The sequence below is a fragment of the Monodon monoceros genome, unplaced genomic scaffold, assembly GCF_005190385.1.
Source record: "Monodon monoceros isolate NGI ecotype Baffin Bay Population unplaced genomic scaffold, NGI_Narwhal_1 Super_Scaffold_5, whole genome shotgun sequence".
NCBI lineage: Eukaryota > Metazoa > Chordata > Mammalia > Artiodactyla > Monodontidae > Monodon > Monodon monoceros.
Genome location: NW_021703782.1, coordinates 46,074,229 through 46,096,686, shown reverse-complemented (window position 1 = coordinate 46,096,686; position 22,458 = coordinate 46,074,229). Strand labels below are relative to the sequence as shown.

Below are 22,458 nucleotides of genomic sequence, written 5' to 3'. Positions count from 1 at the left end.
GTAGTAAAGCAATTCTGAGGGAAAGATGTTCATTTCTTCTTAACAAATGTTCAAAACTCACCACCTGCTAGAGGGGGCTTCCCAGGGGCACTGTGGATCTCCTGGGCGGTTCTCCCCCAGGCTAACTACTCAGCTCTCTCCAGCAGTGGACCCAGGAAATGGGCTTCTTGTCCAATCTACCCACACTTCCCTTCTTACTGATCCATCCAGCTGAAAAGCAGGAACTTTCCTTATACTGTAATCTTCACTGAGAAGGAAAGTGCTCTCATTTTGAGGTCTAGTAGGACGTGTCTTTTCCAAGTAACTTTATTAGGACTTCATTTGTTCCTTCATATACATCCATTCACATAACAAAATTGGGGCCACGCTCTCCTGGTTTTTAGATCCCACATGCATTTGTATCTGAGCAGACTCTAAGAGGCCATCAGGATGTGTGGGGAGGGGGAGGGGAGAGTGGTTCAAAGGACACACTCTTCATTTTTAATCCCACATATGCAGAGAACTAAAAGCATCAAAGAAGAGCAGAAAGTACACAGGCTTTTCTGAGTCCTGCCACTTAGTAATTATGTGCTTTCAAATAAAATTCATTAACCTCTTTCAGTCTCAGCTTTCCTACCTTTAAAAATATCCTTCTTATATATGTACCAAGAATGTCTGTTAATTGGATGTTTATGGTAGTTTAAAAATTGGAAACAAATGGAGTGGGAGCTGATTAAATACATTGTGGTATGTCCATACCATGGACCACTATACAATCATTAAAAAGAATAAGGTACCACATCTTCTTTATCCATTCATCTGTCGTTGGACATTTAGGTTGTTTCCATGTCCTGGAAAATAGATAGCTGGTGGGAACCTGCTATAAAGCACAGGAAGCTCAGCTCGGTGCTCTGTGGTGACCTGGATGGGTGGGATGGGGGAGGGGGTGGGAAGGAGGTCCAGGAGGGAGGGGATATAGGTATACACATAGCTGATTCACTTCATTGTACAGCAGAAACTAACACAACATTGTAAAGCAATTATACTCCAATAAAAAAAAAAGAATAGGGTAGATCTCTAGGTAATAACCTATAATAAAGTTCTTCCAAGACATAGTAAGTGTGAAATAAAGCAAGTTGTGGAGTAATATCTTTAACATGATCTCAGTCAGTTAAAAGAAAATCCCTAAACTGAAATGTACCTGGCATATCATAAGTCTTGAAGGACACACATCAAACTGATCACAGTGATTATGTGTGTATGTGATGCAGAGAGAGAGAATTTGAACTGTTTAAGAGGGCTTTTCCTTGTTTATTCTATATACTTTTGTAGAGTTTGGGGTTTTTTACAGTGAACGTGTATTCTGTGATTGGTATAAATTTTAAACTATCTCAAAAATGAGGTTGGGTTAAAGTATTTTAAAAGTCATTGGATATATATTTATTTTTGAAACTGAAAAAAATACCATCTCACAGGAGTTTTACATGAGAAAATAGCTTAAAAATCACTCAGCCTGGTGCCTGACTCAGTAATGTTGGTTCTGCCCTCCTTCAATCCTTTTTTTTTCTTTTTTTTAATCAACTTCCCCCTTTCTGTGGCAAAGTACCCTTTCCAGGAGAATACACTATTTAAAAAAGTGAAAATCTGATCACTTAAATTTCTGAAAGTCAGCCTTACTATATGGTATCATGGGGAACTTCTGGTTATTTTGCTAAGTAACAGGTTCCAGGTCTTTTACAACAAAAACATCAGACCTCATCTCTGGCAGAACTGCAGAGTTATAATGCCCCTTCCTTTGCAGGAACTATAGAAAAACAGACTTTCTATACCCTGCCCGGTCCTTAGGCTGGACAGTTAGGTCTCTGGCAGCGATAAAGCTTGGCTGTTTTTTGGCCAAATACTTGGTTGGAATTGCTGTGTATTCTCAGAAACATATCCCAGGGGACCAATCAATATCCCCCATAACAAGTCCAGCTTACCACAAAGCTAGAACAAATGTAGAATGCGACTTAACTACTTGTAGGGCTTTGTGGTTAGTGTGTGTGTTTTCCCTTTTAACATTGAGAAGGATTGACTTTGCTGAAACAAAAGGATGTTCTTTAAGGAACACATTTTCAAAAAATCCATGTTTCCCTGACTTGGGCCCCAGTTCTGTTTATGCTGAAGTTAGATAACCAAGGAAAATAACTTTTAGGAAGTAAGAAGTGATCAATGACTTTTATTGTTTCTCTGAGGACAGAGACCCTCTCCAACCTATGCTAACTAAGCTTTATTTGGCCATCGTGCAAATGAATTCATCTCTAAATGCAAGTATACAGCATGCCATGGGGATAACTGGAGATTGATTTTGGTTCAGAACACACCATTTCTTTCTCAAGAGTGAAACACTGAGCATTCAGAATAATGGTTAAAAATATTTGCAGTAATTTTACTCTGGGAAAAAATACCCTCACATTTTATGACTGACTGTTTTATCATTTGTGGCATAAAGAAATAAACATTTTTTTTTAATGATTAACAGATTCCTTCCTTTGGTGGATCTGGTGGATATAGATCTCTCTGCCGTGCTCTTTGCCAGGCAGCCAGCCAAGTTTTTTGGGTTTTTTCCTCCCCAGTGGGTTGGGCCCTTCTGCTTTCCTTCTCCCCTAGGCCTTCTCCTGACTGCTGTACACATTTCTTTTCTTTTTAAATGCTTTTTCTGACATGTCTTTATTGGACCCCTCCTAAGTCTCTCTCTTTTTCCTTTCTCCTTAATGTGTTCTCAGCTTCTTATCCTCTTCCTCAACCTTTTTTTTAAAATTTAATTTAATTTTATATTGGAGTATAGTTGATTTACAATGTTGTGTTAGTTTCAGGTGTACAGCAAAGTATGGAGGTTCCTTAAGAAATTAAAATAGAACTACCATATGATCCAGCAATCCCATTCCTGGCCATATACCTGGAGAAAATCATAATTCCAAAAGAGACACACACCCCAATGTTCACTGCAGTGCTGTTTACAATTGCCTCAACCTTTTATGCTCCAGGAGTGCTGTGAGATAAGCACGACTCCATGGAGAGAACACAGGCTCGGGGCTCTGCTACTCACTTTGTGGTTGAGCCAGCTCTTCAATTTCCCATTGCCTCAGTTTCCTCAAGTATGAAGTGGAAGCAAGAGTAATAGTCACTTTAGAGTCTTCCTTTCCAGGAATCCATGCGATCATGTAAATACACGGAATACACTCAAGAAATTTTAGTTCCTTCTTCCACCTTCTTTTGGCAAAGATAAGTAAGTGATGGTCTTATAGAACACAGGGCCCTAGTGAAACAGCCGCTCACAGCATCCCAACAGCATTAAACGCTTTATCCCAGAACAGCTGAATTCTCCAGCTAAGGACACTTTCCCTCTTTTCCATAACTCACGGTAATACAAAGAGCTTCCGATTTGGTGGGGAAGATACAAAGAGAAATATATTGAGACGACTGACTTCTGCTCCTTGGCATCCTTGTGGTATACTTAAAAGATCATAGGAGGGCTTCCCTGGTGGTGCAGTGGTTGAGAGTCCGCCTGCCGATGCAGGGGACACGGGTTCGTGCCCCGGTCCGGGAAGATCCCACATGCCGCGGAGCGGCTGGGCCCGTGAGCCATGGCCGCTGAGCCTGCGCGTCCGGAGCCTGTGCTCCGCAATGGGAGAGGCCACAACGGTGAGAAGCCCGCGTACTGCAAAAACAAAAAAAATGTCATAGATCTTTTCCCCTAAGTTGATCATAATTAGTTTTTTCTAAGCCAGCATCGTCTCATGGAGAAGTCAGAAGGAGTGTTGGAAATACTTGTAAATGGCCTTTGAGTGATAGGAGCTGGCTTTTCTGAACTGAAGAGTCACACTCGGAGTTCCAGTTCACACATGTGATGCTGACTGACTAGAAATCAAAGGGCCTCATATAGCAGCCATGTTCTTTTCATGACAGTGTGACAATGTGAATAGACAGTGTGAAGCAGCTGTTTTCCTAAGGCTATTAGTATGAACAGAAGGCCTACTTGGTCAACCCAGAATTTGTTTCCTTCAATATTATCATGATCCATTGCCATATTGAAACTTTCTAAGGAAAAAGTTCAGCTGGACCTTTTGTCAGGTGTGTGTCTCATTATTAATGGTACAGTAATGGCTTAATAGACTTTTGGAGGAAAGAAAAATCCTTCATCACTCAACTGATGAAGAGGATTGAAGGCTGAATTCATCATTTTATAGAGTGTCAGGACTTATTAGATTGAGAATAGCTGCTCTGAGCCCCATTTTCCAGCAAACTCCACAACCTTGGTCATACAGCTTTAACCTCTGTGTGCCAAATCCTCCTTATTGAAAAAGACTAGAACATTGATCATACACTTCAAAGGGATCCTGGCAAAGTCATAGACTTATAGGATGGTAGAATTAGAAAGAAAGTAGTATAGTTTGGGTATCTGTCATGTGCCAGGCATGGTGCTAATGACTTTCCACTCCCTAATTCTTCCAATTCTCACCACCGCCTTGAAAAGTGAATATTATCCTGATTTTACAGATAAGGAAATTTGACCATTTAAAGAGATGAAATACTTTATCTAGGTCACACTGGATACTTTATCTAGGTCATGCTAGGAGTGGGGCTGTGTGTTTTGAACAATGCCAAAGCCCGTAACACAATCAGTTATACAGATGATCTAGACTAACTCTCATTTAGCAGATAACAAAACGGAAATGCAAAGAGTTTAAAAGGTCAAACATTATTCCAACATGTTTCTCCTTTTAAGAAAACAGTCAAATAAGTTTACTGTAGCAATTATCGTCCTTCAAGGCTAGAAGTATATGAACTGTTAAGGACTTTCAATGTGCAAATTAAATACAACAGAAAAGGCAAACCCAAAAATTCTTGTTGAAAACATACCAAATTCCCTTCCCTTTGAGCTTCTCCACCTGTCAAGAGGATATAAATTTATTGAGTCAAACTTCTTAAAATCTACTTTCCCAAGTCCCAGTTTCTGAATTGCATAAGATATATGCTGGTCTCTGGCGACCCAGATAGAAGCTTGAAGTGGGAATGTGACAGAGACTTAGGAAGAAATTACTACTGCAGCTCATCTCCTGGCAGAGTGCCTCGTGGAATGAAACTAAACAAGCTGCCAGGCATAGGTTGCTAAGCGTGCAAATACTTGATTTATGTGAGACAGTTTCTATTTTCAAATGTGTTGAAATTGGAGGCAGGAAGACCAAAAAGACACAAATGCAGATATTTCTAATCCTATGTAGAATAAGGTAAGGTGTAAAAAAAAAAAAAAAGTATAAGGAAAGAGCTAAGCAGGCTTCTAATCAATCTGTTATTCCTTCCATTTCCAAACAAGCAGCAATGTCAGATAAAATATAAAGTGACAAAACAATGACATAGCCAGGTTCAAAAGCAAGATCAAAATGTCCATGGACCAAAAATGAAGCAAAATGCAAGGTGGTGAACAGGGCTGATATCAAAGGCATTTTGGCTCCGTGACTGGAAGTCAGCAAAGATTAGCAGTAGTTCAACTCCTGTGGGATAACAGGGACTGAACTTATTTTATAGAGTAAGGGGCACCAAAGCCAGGTAGACAACTCCGTGTCAGGAGTTTGGAGGGCATGTCTGTGGAGAGAATTAAAGAATATTTTTTAAAAGTATCATGACCTATTGCTTGGGATGAGTGCTTATCTGAAACTGTGAGTCTAGAAAGGCTGGTGGACATTGATAAGAGACTGTTGGACTTCACGGACTGCACCTACCAAACTACACTTTAGCTCTGTGATGGACTTGCAATTTCCTCGTTACGGATTAAAACCCAAAATCCAAGTTTTGAGATTCTGAACTGGGGGCTGTGTGAACCATGTGGACATAATCACGAAACTATTAGAAGAGATAAGGATGGAGAGGAAAAAAAGAAAAGCCAAATCATTCCATTAAAAATAAGCCTACAAAGAAAACTTCCAAAGCACGTGCAAGAAATACAGTACCAAGAATGCCAACAAAATTAACATTCACTCCAGATAAAAGTATCTGAAACAGTTTGACAAAAACTTTAAAATGGGTACAGTCGATCCTCATTATTTGTGGGTTCCAGTCATTGTGAATTCACCAGTTTTCTGAAGTCCATCTATCCTTAGTCATTCGCAGACATGCGCAGAGGGACCCAAATTTTGAGTTGCCCAAGGAGCACGTTCCCAGCTGAGGTGGAACAAGGTGATATGCTGCCTTATTGTTTCGGCTCTCAGACCGTAAACAGGTGTTCCTTTCTGTTTAGTCTATTTAGCGCCAAGCGTTTCCCATCTTTGTGCTTTTTTGTTGGTGATTTCACTGTTTAAAATAACCCCAGCTGAAGTGCTGCCTAGTGTTTCTAAGCTCAAGAAGGCTGGGAAGTGCTTATGGAGGAAAAGAGTCTGTTAGATAAGCTTTATTCAGTTTTCAGAGTGCTGTTGGCTGTGAGTTCAATGTTAATGAGTCATCATTGTATTTTAAATAAGATGTCTTTAAATAGAAACACACATAATGCAAGGCTACTTATTGCTCTGTTGACTAAAGTGTTGTGACCAGTAACACACAGGAACTGTATTTCTCCTAGGAGCAGTGGTTCACAATTCACCAATTCAGCGTTTGTGTCAACTTTATAGAACGTAACTACCACGAGTATTGAGAATTGGCAGTGTGTTTAAAAGAAACTCATTGAGAAGTAACCATTAAAAATAAACAGTAAATGAGAGAGGAAAACTAGGTAGAAATGAAGAAATATATAGATGGATAAAGAAAAAAACTATTAGAAATTTTCCAATAAAAGAATGTAGTAATTGAAATAAAAATCTCAAGAGATAAGATAAATTCTAGACTGGTTGCAAAGAGAAAAGCAGTGAATTTGAAGATAGCAGTTAAAAATTTATCCAAAATACAGCTCAAAATTCCAGAGAAACATGATATGAAAGAGACCTTAAGAGAGATAGACAGTGAATAAAAGCTTCCAACATGCATGTAAAAGGAGTTTCCAAAGAAGAGAATGGAGGGAATGACATTTAGAATATTCCAGAAAGGAAAAAAGACAAGAGTCCTCAGACTAGAATTGCAATGAACGTGCTGAACAGGAAAAATAAGAATACACACCCAAACATATCATAGTCAACATCATTAGCTTTCCAACATAAAAGCTATCAGAGAAACAGCAGGTGACCCACAAAGGAATGAAAATTAGATTAATGGCAGAAGCTTCTCAGTCAGAAGAGTCCAGAAGGTAATGAGCTAAGTATCTTCAGAGTGGTTCTGGAAAATAATTGTCAGCGTAGAATTTGGTACTTTCATCTGTCAATCAAGAGTGTAGGCAAAATCAAAACATGTTCTTATGTACAACGACAAGAGAGTTTACCACCCACAGACTTTCACTAAATTAATATAGGATGTGGTTCAGAAAGAAAAAGTTGGACCCTAAAACGGGTAGGCATAGAAGAAAACAATGATGAGGCCAAAGTGGTGTGACAGTGTGTCTTGTCTATGCACACACGTTACATTTCTGCCCTGCCCTAATATTCCTGGTTTTCTTTTTCTAATGAGCATATGGGAGGAGTGAACTTTTCTAACCTCTTGAAGCTAGGCATGACCATATGAGTAGCTTTGGCCACTGCAATGTGAGTTGAAGTGAGTATATTACTTTCAGGATGAAACCATTTAAGGTCACTTTGATGGTCTCCATGCTCTGTCTTCCCTTGTAGTACTGACCAAGGAAACTGTGTTCTGAAACCCTCCTCAGAGGGTTGTTTGGGGACCAGCAACATCAGCATTTGCTGGACTCGTGTGAGAACTGGAGAATCAGGTTCCGTCTCAGGCCTGAAGAATCAGAATCTTCACTTTAACAAGATCCCCAGATGACTCCTCCATACATTAAAGTTTGAGAAGCACTATTGGACATCCTCTCTCAGCCTGGGTCACTCAGTTACCTTATAGATAACAGCTGCTCTGGAGAGTCTAAGATTGCATGAGTAAAAAATAAACCTTTGTGCTGGTAAACCAAAGGTTTGTATTTTCAGAATCAGCTAACCTATCCTGACAGCTATAGTCAGTGTGGTAGGCAGAATGGTCTCCCAAAGATATCCATGTCCTAATCCCTGGAATTTGTGAATATGTACTATGCTACATAGTGAAAAGGAATTTGCCAATGTGATTAAGGTTATAGACCTTAAGACAGGAAAGGTAGACAGGATTATCCAGGTAGGCCGATTATAATCATGTGAAGCCTTAAAAGCAGAGAACTTTCTGTAACTGGAGGCAGAAAAGATGTGGCAAAAGAAATTAGACTCCAAGCACAAGAAGGACTTCATGTGCTACTTATTACTGCTCTGAGGTAGAGGGGGTAACAGCCAAGGACCAGAGAGAGGCCTCCGGAAGTATGTATGGCCTCTGGCTGACAGCCAGCAAGGAAAGAGGGGTATCTGTCCTACGATCCCATAAAACAGAATTTGGCCAACAACCCAAATGAACTTGGAAGTGGATTCATTTCCAGACTCTAGAAAGGAACTTAGCCCTTCCAACACCTTGATTTTGACCTTGTGAAAGAAGGTCTAGGCCAAGGACCCAGTTGAGCCGCCATGTACCTGGACTTCTGTTTTACTGAAATGTGAGATAATCAATTTGTGTTTTAAACACCTAAGTTTATGGCAATTTGTTAAGGCAGCAAATAGAAAATGAATACAGTCAGTAAACCAACTGTTGACCATTAGCTTTGTTTTTATTTCATGTTTGTGTGTTAATGGCTTCTCAGTGTTTAGCATGTATTAAAATCCTTCCTTCCTTTGGGAAAATGATAAAAACAAAATAAAGTTAGAGTTTTAGAAAATTTAAGTTGAAATGTATATGAAAAAGAAATAAAATACCCATTAAAAGAATAGAAATATAATCTCTAGTTTCAAAACAAGAAGAAGAAATACTAGAAAATAAAGAGAATCTTACCAATTAAATAAAAGTTAGAGAAAAAATAATCAGAAAGGACAGTAAACAAATACAAAGCAAGCTAGTGCTTGTTCAGACTTCACAAGGTAATGCCAAAGTTTTCTACAGTGATTGCTTCAATTCACACTCCCACCAGAATTGTACACATTTTTGTTCCATACCCCTGCGAGTGCTTGATATTATATGACTTTTTAATTTGTGTCTAATCATGTGGGTGTACTTCTGGAATATACCCAACTTGGTCATGTATATTTTTTTGCATAGCATCTGGTTTCACTTTGCTAATATTTTGTTTAAGACTTTTGCCTCTATGTTTATGAGTAATTTTCTTTCTTACACAATCCTTATCTGGTTTTGATAGAATGAATTGGGAATGTTCTCTCTTTTTCTAGTCTTTGAAAGAGTTTATTTTAGATACAGTTGTCTGTTTCTTGCATGTTTAGTAAACTTGGCTTATAAACTCAGGAGTGAGGTTTTTTGGGGTTTTTTTGTAGGACGATTTTTTAATTAACTGATTGAATTTCTTTAAAGGCATACAAAACATAGCATAGTGGGCAAAAGAATGAAATTTGGAGCCAAACTATCTAGGTTTAATCTCAACTTTGACCTATTAGCTGTGTAAAAGTCATTTAACCTCACTGTGCCTGTGTTTACTGATCTATAAAATGGGCCACATAGGGTTGTTGTGAGGATTAAAGGAGGGGGTATACATAAACAATGTAGGACAGTGCCTGATACGTAGTCAATTCTACATACATATTTACTTTTATTGTTATTATTTTTGCTTCTTCTTGAATCATTCCCTTTCTCTCTTGAATAATTATTTTTCTAAGACTAAGTTTTCAAAGTTTTTGGCTTAAAGTTGGCCATATTTTTTCTGTAACTATATATATATTTTAAATTTTTTTATTTTATTAATTTTTTGGCTGCGTTCGGTCCCCGCTGCCATGCGTGGGCTTTCCCCAGTTGCAGCGAGTGGGGGCCACCCCTCATTGTGGTGCGTGGGCCTCTCATTGTGGTGGCCCCTCTTGTTGCGGATCATGGGCTCTAGGCGCACAGGCTTCAGTAGCTGTGGCTCGTGGGCTCTAGAGCGCAGGCTCAGCAGTTGTGGCGCTCGACCCTAGTCGCTCCGTGGCATGTGGGATCCTCTCAGAGCAGGGCCTGAACCCGTGTCCCCCGAATTGGCAGGCGGACCCCCAACCACTGCACCACCAGGGAGGCCCTGTAACTATCTTTTAACTTTGGCTGAATCCATAGCTGTCTCCACTTTTGCATCACTTATAGTGTATGTTTGGGATTTCTTTTTTCTTAATTTTATCATTGAATAAAGTTTGTCAGAAGTTTATTTTTTTTAGTCTTTTCAAATAACCGCTCTTGGGCTTTGTTGAGTCTATGGTTTTGTTTTTTCTGTTTCATTGGTCTTTGTATTATTTTCTTTCATCTACTTTCTTTGGACTTATTTTACTGTACTATTTCTAACGCCTTAGGTTTGATGCTTAGTGTATTAAGTTTCAGCCTGTCTTGTTTTCACATGTAAATGTTCCACTAAGTACTGCTTTGGTTGCTTCCCATGGTGTGATAAGGAGATTTTTCATTATCATGCAGTTCTAGGTATTTTTCAATTTCCATTATGGTCCCTTCAAGTCATAAATTATTTACAAGCCTGTTTATTAAATTGTAAATATATGGCAGTTGAAAAATTATCTTTCTTTATTAATCTCTAACAACTGCATTGTGAGTTTTTAAAAATGATCTTTGCATTCTGTTTCTTTGAAGTTTGTTGAGACTTGTTTTATGACCTAATATCCATGTGTTTTTGGAGAGACATGTATTCCTTGATCTGAGGGTGTAAGCTTCTATTTATGTCAAGCATTTTGAATGTGTTTTTCAAATCTCCTACATCTTCAATGAATTCTTTTTTTAACCTGCTTGAGAGAAGGATTTTAAAACTATTATACTTCAATGGTTAATTTGCCAATTTCACCTTGTAGTCTGGAATAATTCAAACCTGTCTTATTAGATAGATACATATTTTAAAATAGTTTTATCTTCCTGGGGAATTTAACCTTTATTTATAATGTAGTGATCATCTCTATCAGTAGTAATGCTTTTGGTTTTAAATCTGTTTTATCTGATATTAATATAGCCAATCCACCTTTCATTTGATTAGGTTTGTCTCATACATCTTTTTCTCTTCTTTTACTTTCAACCTTTCTCTATCTTTAAGTTTATGAGGATCTAATGTAAACAAATTTTTAATTGCAATCTGATGATTTTTGCTTTATTTGCTCTATTTGCATTCACTGTGTTCACTGGTAATATGGATTTATTTCTACCATCTTATATTGTAATCTCTATTTGTGCTGTTTTTCCAGTGGTTTTTTAATCTTTCTTGCCTTCTTTGAACTATTAGACTCTCTTTTTCTTATTACTCTTTCCCTTTGCTGGTTTTAAAGTTATACATCAATTTCTATTCTTTTATGGATACTCTAAATTTTAATGTGCATACTTGAAGACCAAAGTTAAGTAGCATCTATACCTGTCTATCAAACAATTTAAATCTTTTAGAACATTTTAACTCTGATTTCCCTCTTTCAGACTTATGAGCTTTTGTTGTCATGTGTTTTAGCTCTATTTTTATTAACCTCACAGATTTAGTATTTTATACAATCAATGCTTTATATAGTCAGCTCACCTTTATTATCAGATTACTTTATATAGTCATTGTTTATTTCGGTATACTTGAAAATATTCCATGTTCTTTGATCCATATTTTTTCTTAAATCACAGATCTTCTTCAAGGCTCTATTTTTTTCAATCTGGAGTATATCCTTTAGGAGGTATTTTGGTGAGGGCTCAGTGAAAATAAGTTCTCTTAGTTGTTTTCTGTATTTGTTTATGTAAAATATCTGTATTTATTTCTCTTAAAATTTATTTTTGCTGTGAAAATAATTCTAGGTTGACAGTTATCTTCTCTCAACATGAAGATAATTGTCCACTGACTTCTAATTTCCACTGTAGCTGTTGAGAAGTCAGCTGTCATTCTAATTCTTCTTCCTTTGTCTTTTCTCTCTTACTTCTTTCATGATTTTGTCTTTATTATTGGCATTCTTCAGTTAGCTATAGTTTGTGTAGGAACAGATCATTATTTATCCTGTTTGATTTTCATTTGGCCTCTAACTCTGGGGATTTGTATTTTTAATTATTTCTGGAAAATTCTCAGGAAATGATTTGCTCTATATAATCCATATTTCTTATTCTGTTGTTCATATTTTCTGTATCTTTGTCTCTCTGTCCTGGATTTTGTATAATTTGTTCAACTCTTTCTTCCATTGAACAGTTCGTCTCCCCTGCTGTGACTAATATGCTTTTTATTCCGCATATCAAATTTCTAATGTCATTTATATTTGTCATTTACTTAAGTTCTATTTGTTTCTTTTTAAAGTATATCTGATTACACTTTTCTTTGGTTATATGTTCACCATTCTTTTTAAAATTTTTTCTTAAGTACATTGTATTTTCTTATTTTGTATCCTGTGTCTAATAATTTAACTATGGTAACTTTCTGTCGGTTTGATTTTCTTGCTTCTGTCGTCTCATGTTACCTTGTTTCCTCATATATGTTGTGATATTTCTATGTGCTTTCATGATTGTTGGCATTTAAGAGAGAGTTTCTTGTAGCCTGGATTTACATGTGTACTTTCTGGGAGAATTTACATTTGCTTTTGAGGACGATGATATTGGAATGAGGTGGTGATCAGTACTAACCAAGACCATTTTATTTTATTTTATTTATTGGGGTGTAGTTGCTTTACAATGTAGTGTTAGTTTCTGCTGTACAGAGAACTGAATCAGCTATATGTATACATATATCCCCTCTTTTCTGGATTTCCTTCCCATTTAGGTCACCACAGAGCACTGAGTAGAGTTCCCTGTGCTATACAGTAGGTTCTCATTAGTATCTGTTTTGTACATAGTAGTGTATATATGTCAACCCCAGTCTCCAAATTCATCCCGCCACCACCCTTTCCCCCCTTGGTGCCCATACATTTGTTCTCTATGTCTGTGTCTCTATTTCTGCTTTGCAAATAGGTTCATCTGTACCATTTTTCTAGATTCCACATATATGCATTAATATACGCTATTTGTTTTTCTCTTTCTGACTTACTTCACTCTGTATGACAGTTTCTAGGTCCATCCACATCTCTGCAAATGGCACTGTTTCGTTCCTTTTTATGGCTGAGTAATATTCCATTGTATATATGTACCACATCCTCTTTATCCATTCATCTGTCGATGGACACATAGGTTGCTTCCATGACCTGGCTATTGTAAATAGTGCTGCAGTGAACACTGGGGTGCATGTATCTTTTTGAATTATGGTTTTCCCTGGGTATATGCCCAGTAGTGAGATTGCTGGGGCATATGGTAGTTCTATTTTTAGTTTTTTAAGGAACATCCATACTGTTCTCCACAGTGGCTGTATCAATTTACTTTCCCACCAACAGTGCAAGAGGGTTCCCTTTTCTCCACACCCTCTCCAGCGTTTATTGTGTGTAGATTTTCTGATGATGGGCATTCTGACTGGTGTAAGGTAATACCTCATTGTAGTTTTGATTTGCATTTCTCTAATAATTAGTGATGTTGAGCATCTTTTCATGTGCCTCTTGGCCATCTGTTTGTCTTCTTTGGAGAAATGTCTATTTAGGTCTTCCACCCATTTTTTGATTAGGTTGTTTGTTTTTTTGATAGGGAGTATTCTAATTTCATTCTTTTACATGTAGCTGTCCAATTTTTCAAGCACCACTTATTGAAGAGGCTGTCTTTTCTCCATTGTATATTCTTGCCTCCTTTGTCATAGACTAGGTGACCATACGTGTGTGGGTTTGTCTGTGGGCTTTCTATCCTGTTCCATTGATCTATGTTTCTCTTTTTGTGCCAGTACCATACTGTCTTGATTACTGTAGCTTTGTAGTATAGTCTGAAGTCCAGGAGCCTGATTCCTCCAGCTCCGTTTTTCTTTCTCAAGATCATCAAGACCATTTTAAACTACATTTTCCATTGTCCGTGTTGTGCGAATTGTGTCCTGAACTCTCATGAGTCCCATTGTTAGGAATTCTGAAGGAGAATTCTAGCCCCATCCTTAACCCATAGCCAAGCTGAGATAGGCAAGTTTCCTTATTATTTCCCTGCATGAAGCTGAGTTGGTTTGGTTTGTTGATATCAGCCCGTTTTATTTTTTTAAATAAACTTTACAGCAGCTTTAGATTCACAGCAAAACTGATCAGAAAATACGGATCTCTCATGTGCCCCCTGCCCACCACATGCACAGCTTTCCACACTATCAGCATTCCCCGCCAGAGTGGTGTATTTATTTCAATCAGTGAACCTACATTGACACATCATTATCACCTAAAGTCCATAGTTTACATTAGAGTTCACTCTTGATGTTGTACATTCTATGGGTTTGGACAAATGTATGACATGTATCCACCATTGTAGTTTTATAGAGAATATGATAATTCCACTGCCCTAAAAATCTTCTATGCTTTGCCTATTCATTGCTCCCTCCTCCATACCCAGAAACCACTAATATTTTTACTATCTACATTTTTTGGCCTTTTCCAGAAGCTAAGTGTTTTGTTTCTTTTCCTAGTTTACTTTTTCTCTGAGGGTTTTGCTTAGGGTCTTGGCATTATGAGGGGATCTGATCCTCTTCCACATCTTACAGTCTATACACTTTATCCATTGTCTCCTGCTCTTATAGCCTACTAAAATGGAAAGTTGTAAACCACCAGAAACCAACAGGTCCTTTTTGGACATCCATCAATTTCCTCTGTGAATTTATGCTTTCTCAAATTTTTTGTCTCTATGGAAACTTCCTTGCCAGTTCAGTTGTGCATATAACATTTTTTTAAATGTTATTTTTACTTGAATGTAGAATTTTTAGGTGTTGTGTAGTGGGAAGCTTTGTCAAAATATCTGGCTCTATATATTGTTGCATATGGAAGTCCCTTAATTCAATCCTTGACAGATATTTATTTAGCGTTGATTTTGTGCCAGGCTGTTACTAGGCCCTTGGTAAACCAAGAATATAATATAGTGTGTTAAGTCCAAGGATGAAGGTATGTATAGGATTCTGTGGCTTCTCAGAGGGAGCTGCCTCTCTCAGCCTGAGGATAAGAAGTTGTTGTTGTAGAAGGAAACCAGGAAGTGATACTTAAGCTTTAAGGACTCAGCCAGGTGAATACAGGGAGGCCATGCTGGATAATGTAAACCAGAGCAGCAAAGCACTGAGGGAATGGCAGCTATTCTGATATAAGGTGTGGGGTGGATGGAGAGAAGAGGGGAAATCTGAGGCTATGGAACAGGTAAAGCTAGGTCAGCTCCCTTCAGAAACCTGCTGAGGTATTTGTTGTATTGTCACACCATATAGAAGAGAGAAAGCAGACTGACCCCATAGCAAAACTGAGGACACTCAGGGGGAGAAACAGTTTCAGCGGCCCTTTTCCTTCACTCCTTTTTCAGATTCAGCCTTAAAGGAGACCAAATAAGAAGGGAGGTGACTTCTGTCCAAAACTTATCCTCCAGTTTTGAATTGTCTGTCATTCTGCCTGTAATTCTATCGTTAGAATAAAAGCTTGATTTATGGTCACAATACCTATCTTCCCCCTTTAAATTGTGAGCATCGTAAAGGCAGGGAGAATATCTGACCTTTCACTCTAGCCTAGTGCTCAGCTAGTGTCTCCGTGTTTTGTGAACACATGGAAATTAATAGCTATTGGGAGTGATTAATTAGAAAGCATTGTGATTCATCCAAACCTGACTGTAGATAGCTTGAATCAGTTTGCTCTCATCATCCCTCTTCCCTAGTACAGCCCACGGAAGGAAATGGAAGTTTTAGGGGAAAAGGAGAGGAAAATCAACTTGGAAGCCAAGGGCTCTTCAGGATGAGACTGGGGCTCAGGGGAAGTGCTTCAGGCTTCAGAGGACAACCTGAAAATACTGGGTTTTAGGGGTCAGGAAATATATTTCTCTAATTCTTTTTTTGGTTTCTTAAAATATGTCCATAGTCCAAGATCAACAAACTAAGAAGCATGAGCACACATAAACAAAGCTGAGTGTTGTCATCCATCAAACTTATAACCCAAGAAATTTAGCACAGGATAGTATTTGATTAGACTCATATGTTAAGACATTCATTTAAGTCCCTTTAATTAAAATTATGTTAAAACAACTAAATAAAGTAGTGCTAGAGGCAGCAAGGCAATGGGGAAGGCAAAGCTAGATGAAACAAGCACTGTCTCAGGCTCCTCTGAAGCCCCCAGGAGCTGTATAATGCTCCCCCTCCATGGTGTTGGTAATATTAATAATACCTGACATTTATTGAGTACTTACTATGTGCCAATACTGATTTAAACGTTTTACTGGTACTCATTTCTGTCCCATTTGCCTACAGAGCCACCATATGACAGTGCCAGTCCCCTTTATGCCAGGGTGAATATTGAGATCCTCCAGAGGGATAGACTTTTGGGGGGTTTTTTTAGGAACTGACGCATTTCACTGTGTTCTGAAAAGAGTGCCCAGCTGTCCAATTTATAGCTGCCAATTTGGAAGCTGGTAAGAAAAGCATTAAAGGAGCAGTGATGGACCCATCCTCTCGTGCAGGGTAAAGAGGAGGTTTGGGATGTGAAAAGAGAAGACAGAGGTATGATTTGTGACAGCATGTAGGTCCTGGGCTCCTAGGAATGGAGAAAATAAGGAAATTTAGAAAGGGAACTGGGGAAAGATAGCAAACAATTTCTAGGTCCCACTTGACCACAGTAAACGGAAGGGTGGACTCTTTCTCTGGTTATGTAAGGGAAGCTTTTACTCTACCCTACAGCAAACCTATGGGGGAGGGGGTCTCCCTTCTACCCAGGACCACTGCCTGACACCAATTGAGTTGAAACTCCCCACCCTGCTTGTTTTACTTTCTGCTTTGTTCTGATTCCATGGCTACCCAATTTTTCTAAGATAATCCCACTTTCAATGATTTCCCTGGTGTTGCCATAAGTATCCTCAAATTTATCAAGCATGAATTCTAACATTTGCTGTGGAAAGTATTGTCACCATACCCATGATGAAGCTTCCAGCCACTTGAGAATACTTCATTTAAAAGGTCAGTTTATGTCGTAAATCATGAACGTGGGTGTCTGGAATAGGAATTCTGATCTAGAAGTTGGAAAGAGACAAGGGAAGGAAGAGAACGTCATTAAGTCTTGATCGTTTTATCCATGGTAATCTTACTCTTTCCCCTCACTCCACAGTCTACAAGGAAAGATTCAGCTAATCTTCACTGGTACCATGTACAGTCTGAGGACATCCGATTTCCTCTCTTTGGAAACCTGTCTCTTGCCAGGATGACTTGTATTTGTGGTCAGGGTTAGAATCTACCATCCAAAGAGGAATCTGGCTGAGAGGAGGCGCTATTCCATTCCACTGATTGGAGAATAGATGTCTTTCTCCTCTACCCATTGACCTGGAACCTTCTCCAAGTTGGGAAGCAGCTTCACTCCTAATATAAACTTCAGTGAACTGACTGGATAATAATTCAAATAGCAGCCTGATGTCAGCTTTGTAGGAAGTAACTCGGGAACCTTAAATTGCTTGCTTCAAAAAACTTACCTATCGAGTGCCCAGAAGTATTTCAAGAACTCAAGGACAGAGGTATTTCAAGAGGTGTTCATGGTACTGTATTACATGCCTCCAAAAAAGAGCATTGATTAGATACAGTGCCAGGAAAACAGACAGCTGTCAGGATTCAGTGACAGCCGAAAAGAAGTTAAGCTTGCAGGCAACACTAGGCAGTTTGTTATAGACAGGGATGGAGAAGAGGAGAAGAGAATACTATGGTCTTCTCTGAATTGTCTAACATGGTACAGGTTTCTCCCCTATCTGAAAGTAGAGCATGCCTATGAAACCTTTTCTAAGTTGAAATGGCATAAAACAAAGAAACAATTACCTTAGGATGCATCTTGCTAAGAGATGCACAGAATAAATGGAGTTAAAGCACGGATGCTCATAGACACCGTTCAAATGTAGGCTTGACGCTGAGATGCAGAGTGTAGTTCCTGGGGAAGGAGCTTGGTGGCGCCACTTTCCCTGCTTGGGGTGGGTGTCTAGGCCTGCTGCAAAATAAACACTGAACACTATTTTGCTTTTCAGCTCATTTTGTAAAAGCAAAAACCCTCTTCGGATTTCTTTTGCTTGGCAAAAGCAGGTACTAATGTAAGGTCTTTCGTAAAAGCAAAATGGCGTAAAGCGAACTTTGGAAAAGCAGGGGATTACTGTATTTATCTTTGAATTGCTCTGGGTGGTATCTTTTTCCAGTTTTCTTTAAGCAGGGCATAAGCACCGGAAGACAACTTCAGCCTCCGTATTTGCTCCTTTGTCATATATCAAGCTTTATTACCTTTCCCACTTATAAATAGAAACATAATGAATTTGTTATGCAGCAGGTCCCAGCAGTAGTAACAGCTTAAGTATTTACATGCTAAAATATTTCCCTTATATGAGTCCTTCCTCTAACCTGACTGTCCACCACAAATATTTTGGTAAATACAGTCTGAAAACAAACAAAAAAAACCCTGTAGACTTGAATGCTTTTAAAATGAAATTGTATGCCATGTTCCAAAAAGGATTACAAATTACCACTTCAAATATGTTAATTTGGGGAGGGAGAGAACATTGATTTTAGACAATAATAAAAAATAGTAAAAAGTCAGAAATGCTCATTTAAGAAAAGATACTGCTAAATTGGAGCTAATTCAGAGAAAGGGACTAAAAACAATAAAAGCCCTCAGGGAATGAATATTTTCAAAATGGAGAGAATTTTAAGAGTCTAATATGACAAACAACAACCAGTCTTACAAATCCCTCAAGGGAATTGGATTCCAAAAGTCTGCATTGTTCAAAGGAGAAAAAAGAAACACACTGAAATAAAAGCTACCCAAACGGGGGAGAAAAAAAACGAACTTTTAAAATGAAATGTTTTAAATGTTTTTACTTAGATCAGCTGTCAAATGCCTGGAGACATTAAAAACTAGCCAAGCAGAGCATTTGTTTTCAGATAACAAGCTCTAATCAAGTAAGTAGGGTGGGGTTAATGATTTATTGTGTGATATATTTTGAGTCTCTTATGTCTGGACCTGGATAAACACATTTGGACTGGTTTAGAGCTCTTTAATATACCTGTAACCAGCATTCACTTAGTGGGCCCAGAGTAGGGCACACCCAAAGCTTGAATAAACTTAAGCGTTCCACATTATTTTACAGGGTCACAAATCTGTAAAGATGTTATTTTATAGGGCCTGACCCTGATCCATAGTAAGGCGTTAAAATGGTTAATGGTTCATTTTCATAGGCACTTACTTTCCAGAAGTATTGATGGTTTGGAAGGAAAATAAAGAAAATCTGTAAATCTTTTATACCAGGAGAAAAAAGGAACAAAACAAAGGACTCTTAAATATGTCTTATATATTATACATGAAAATATAGTGTCCCAAGAAAGTCTGTTCGTATTTTCAAATAGGAGGAAGAATGAGACAAGAGTGACCTTCACCTGCGGTGACACCACCTTCTTCCAAAATCGACCCGATTTTCTGTTCTTTGCACTGATAGCGATGTGTTTGAGATTTAAATATTATGTTCTTGAAATATAACAGAATTGTCTCCATATAGACTGTCTAGACAGGGCAGGGACTATGTTTAATTTCATTTTTCATAGCAGCTAGCAGTCTTGCACAAATAAATACTTTTGAGATGATGATGTTGATGTTAGTATAAGCAGGTGGCCAAAATTCGGGTCTAAAGCTTGATACCTTAACATTAGTGCTTTATAGTGCATGCATATAACAGTGAATGTTATATAAAATTTACAACTGTCTATTTATGGAACAATAAATTATTTCAGCACATTTTATGTTTCTTAATATTGCCCTATTAAGTTTGTTTACATGCTGGAGGAAACATCAATCTGCCTATTCAGAAAGTAGGCAAGAATCCCTACTCAATTTCTGAAATAAAAAGTATTCTTGTAAATCTGTATTTCAAAAAAAGAAGAAAAAATAGATATTTCATCAAGATTTTCTAAGATTCCTTGATTAGGAAACTATCAAGATTTGGATTCCCTGCAAGATTTTAAGAATAGGAGTTTCTACAATGAAAGACGTGACTTCTGTTTTATGTATTTGATGTGTTAGTCATTCATTCTCAAAAAAATTTCTTTTGCGTACTGGTATATAATAGCTTGCGAGCCAAACAGTCAAAGATCCCCATCCTCCTGGAGCTTATACTTTAGTGGAAGGACACAGACAAAAAATAAGCATAATAAATAAGTAAATTATGCGGTGTACTTGAAGGTCATTAAGTGTGAAGGAAAAAAGGAAAAGTTGAGAGGATAAACAGGAATCAGTAGTGGGAATTGCAGTTTTGCATAGAAAAGTCAAGGTAGGTCTCATTGGGAAGGTGATATTTGAGCAAGACTTGATAGAGGTTGAGGTTAATTAGCCACCTGAAATCTGGGCAAAGAGAATTCTAGGCAGAAGGGATGGATAACGCATGTGTCCTAAAGTAAGTGTATTCCTGGAGTGTTCAAGGTGTAGTGGGAATCCAGTGTGGCTGGAGCCAAGGGCATAAGGAAGACAGAAGGAGGTGATGGGGCCACATCTTGACCTCTGTCTGTGATGAGGGTTTTGGCTTTTAATCTGAGTGAAGTGAGGAGCCACGGCAGAGTTGTAGCTGAAATGTGACACAATCTGCTTTCTGCTTTAATAAGGTCATTCTGGCTGCTCTGACAGAAGTCTCTTGGAAAGCAAAGGTAGAAGAAGGAAGATCAGTTAGGAGACTCTTGTAATAATGCAGGCAAGACATGATGGTGGCTTGGCCGAGTTTGTGGTCAGATTCTGTATAATTTTATGTATAGAACCAGCATTTCCTGATGGATTGGATGTGAAAGTCAAGGATCATTCCAAGGCAGTGGTTCTCAAAGTGTGGTCACCAAACCAGCAATACCAGCATCACTGGGGAACCTGTTAAAAATGCAAATTCCTTTACCCCCCCCCCAAATCTACTGAATCAGAAACTCTGGAGTAGAGGTCCCCAAACTTTTTGGCACCAGGGACCAGTTTCGTGGAAGACAATTTTTCCATGGGGGTTGGGGGGCAGAGGGATATGGTTCAGGCTGTAATGCGAGTGATGGGGAATGGCAGATGAAGCTTCGCTCGCTCACCCACTACTCACCTCCTGCTGTGTGGCACGTTTCCCCTGCTCTGGAGGATGGGGCCCTAATAATCCGGTATTTTGATCAAGCCCTCTGGGTGATTCTGATGCACACTCAAGTGTAAGAACCGCTGTTTTAAGATGTGGGGCCTGAAAAGGATGGAATTGGCATTGACTGGGATGGTAAAGGCTTCAGAGGAAACAAATTCTCGGGGGGGAAAGAGGGAATTGGGAATTCAAGTTTGGACATGATGAGTTTGTGATATCTTAGACATCCAGATGTTGAGGAAGCAGTTGTATATATGAGACTGGAGTTCAGGAGAAGGGAGTCTGAGTTGGAAATAGAAATTGAAACATTAATTATGTTTCTGAGAACAAAATATCATATTAGATTGGATTGCATCAGTGGATAATTACTGTTTAGTAGTCTCAGCTCAACTTCAAATAAAAGAGGCAGAAAGCCAAGTAGTAAAGCCAAAATATATATAAGAGGTGTCTACTTATGTGCTGAGATTTGAGAACTTTAGGGTGCATTTTCTTCGGAGCTTCCATCTACTTATTCTGCAGGAATCTTTTATGGTGATCTTTTCCCATTTTACCATCAGACCATTGAGGGTTCCTAATATTCTGAGGGTAAAAGCACTAATAAAATTTTCTAAAGTCATCAAGTAGCTGATAAATTTCCATATATGTTTTCATCATGGAGTCGCAATCTCAAATTTCTGGAGGATAGACTAGACACCTTATTAAGCAATTATAATTTTGTTTTCTTGCACAGTAATTTTTATGGAGGGTGAGTGATTTAGGACAGGATGGAGGGGAGACACGGAATTTGGAGGAACAGTTACGAGATAGGGAAATGCAGTGAGAAGGATAGATTTCTTCAGTTACTGCAGTCCAAGTGGTCACCTAAATATAATTTCCAGTATTTTCTTGATACTATCAGGTATTAATATTGACTTTATAAATAAGACCAAAGAATCAGAATATGGCATCTCTACCATGGCACTCATATAATAATTTCATTGAAACAGCAAAATTAGGAGAAAAGGCCAACTACCGAATACTTAAGGATAGAGGTAGAGCAGAAGGGTATCCCTCAGGGAGGAAAATGTCATCTTGAAAAAGAGAAAAAGTTACATTTCTCCTGACCCTGAATCTATATTTTTTCAGAACCATTTTAAAAGCCTTTCTGATGCTACCACCCTTAGCTGCTGAGATTATAATCTTCTACATTTCACCCAGTGAGTAAACTCT

General features: G+C 38.3%; 1 protein-coding gene across 7 annotated transcripts in view; it reads left to right on the top strand.

Moving 5' to 3' along the window:
• Positions 1-22,458, top strand: part of ADAMTSL1 (ADAMTS like 1) — a 755,614-nt gene that overhangs the window by 361,607 nt on the left and 371,549 nt on the right. The window lies entirely within an intron of this gene.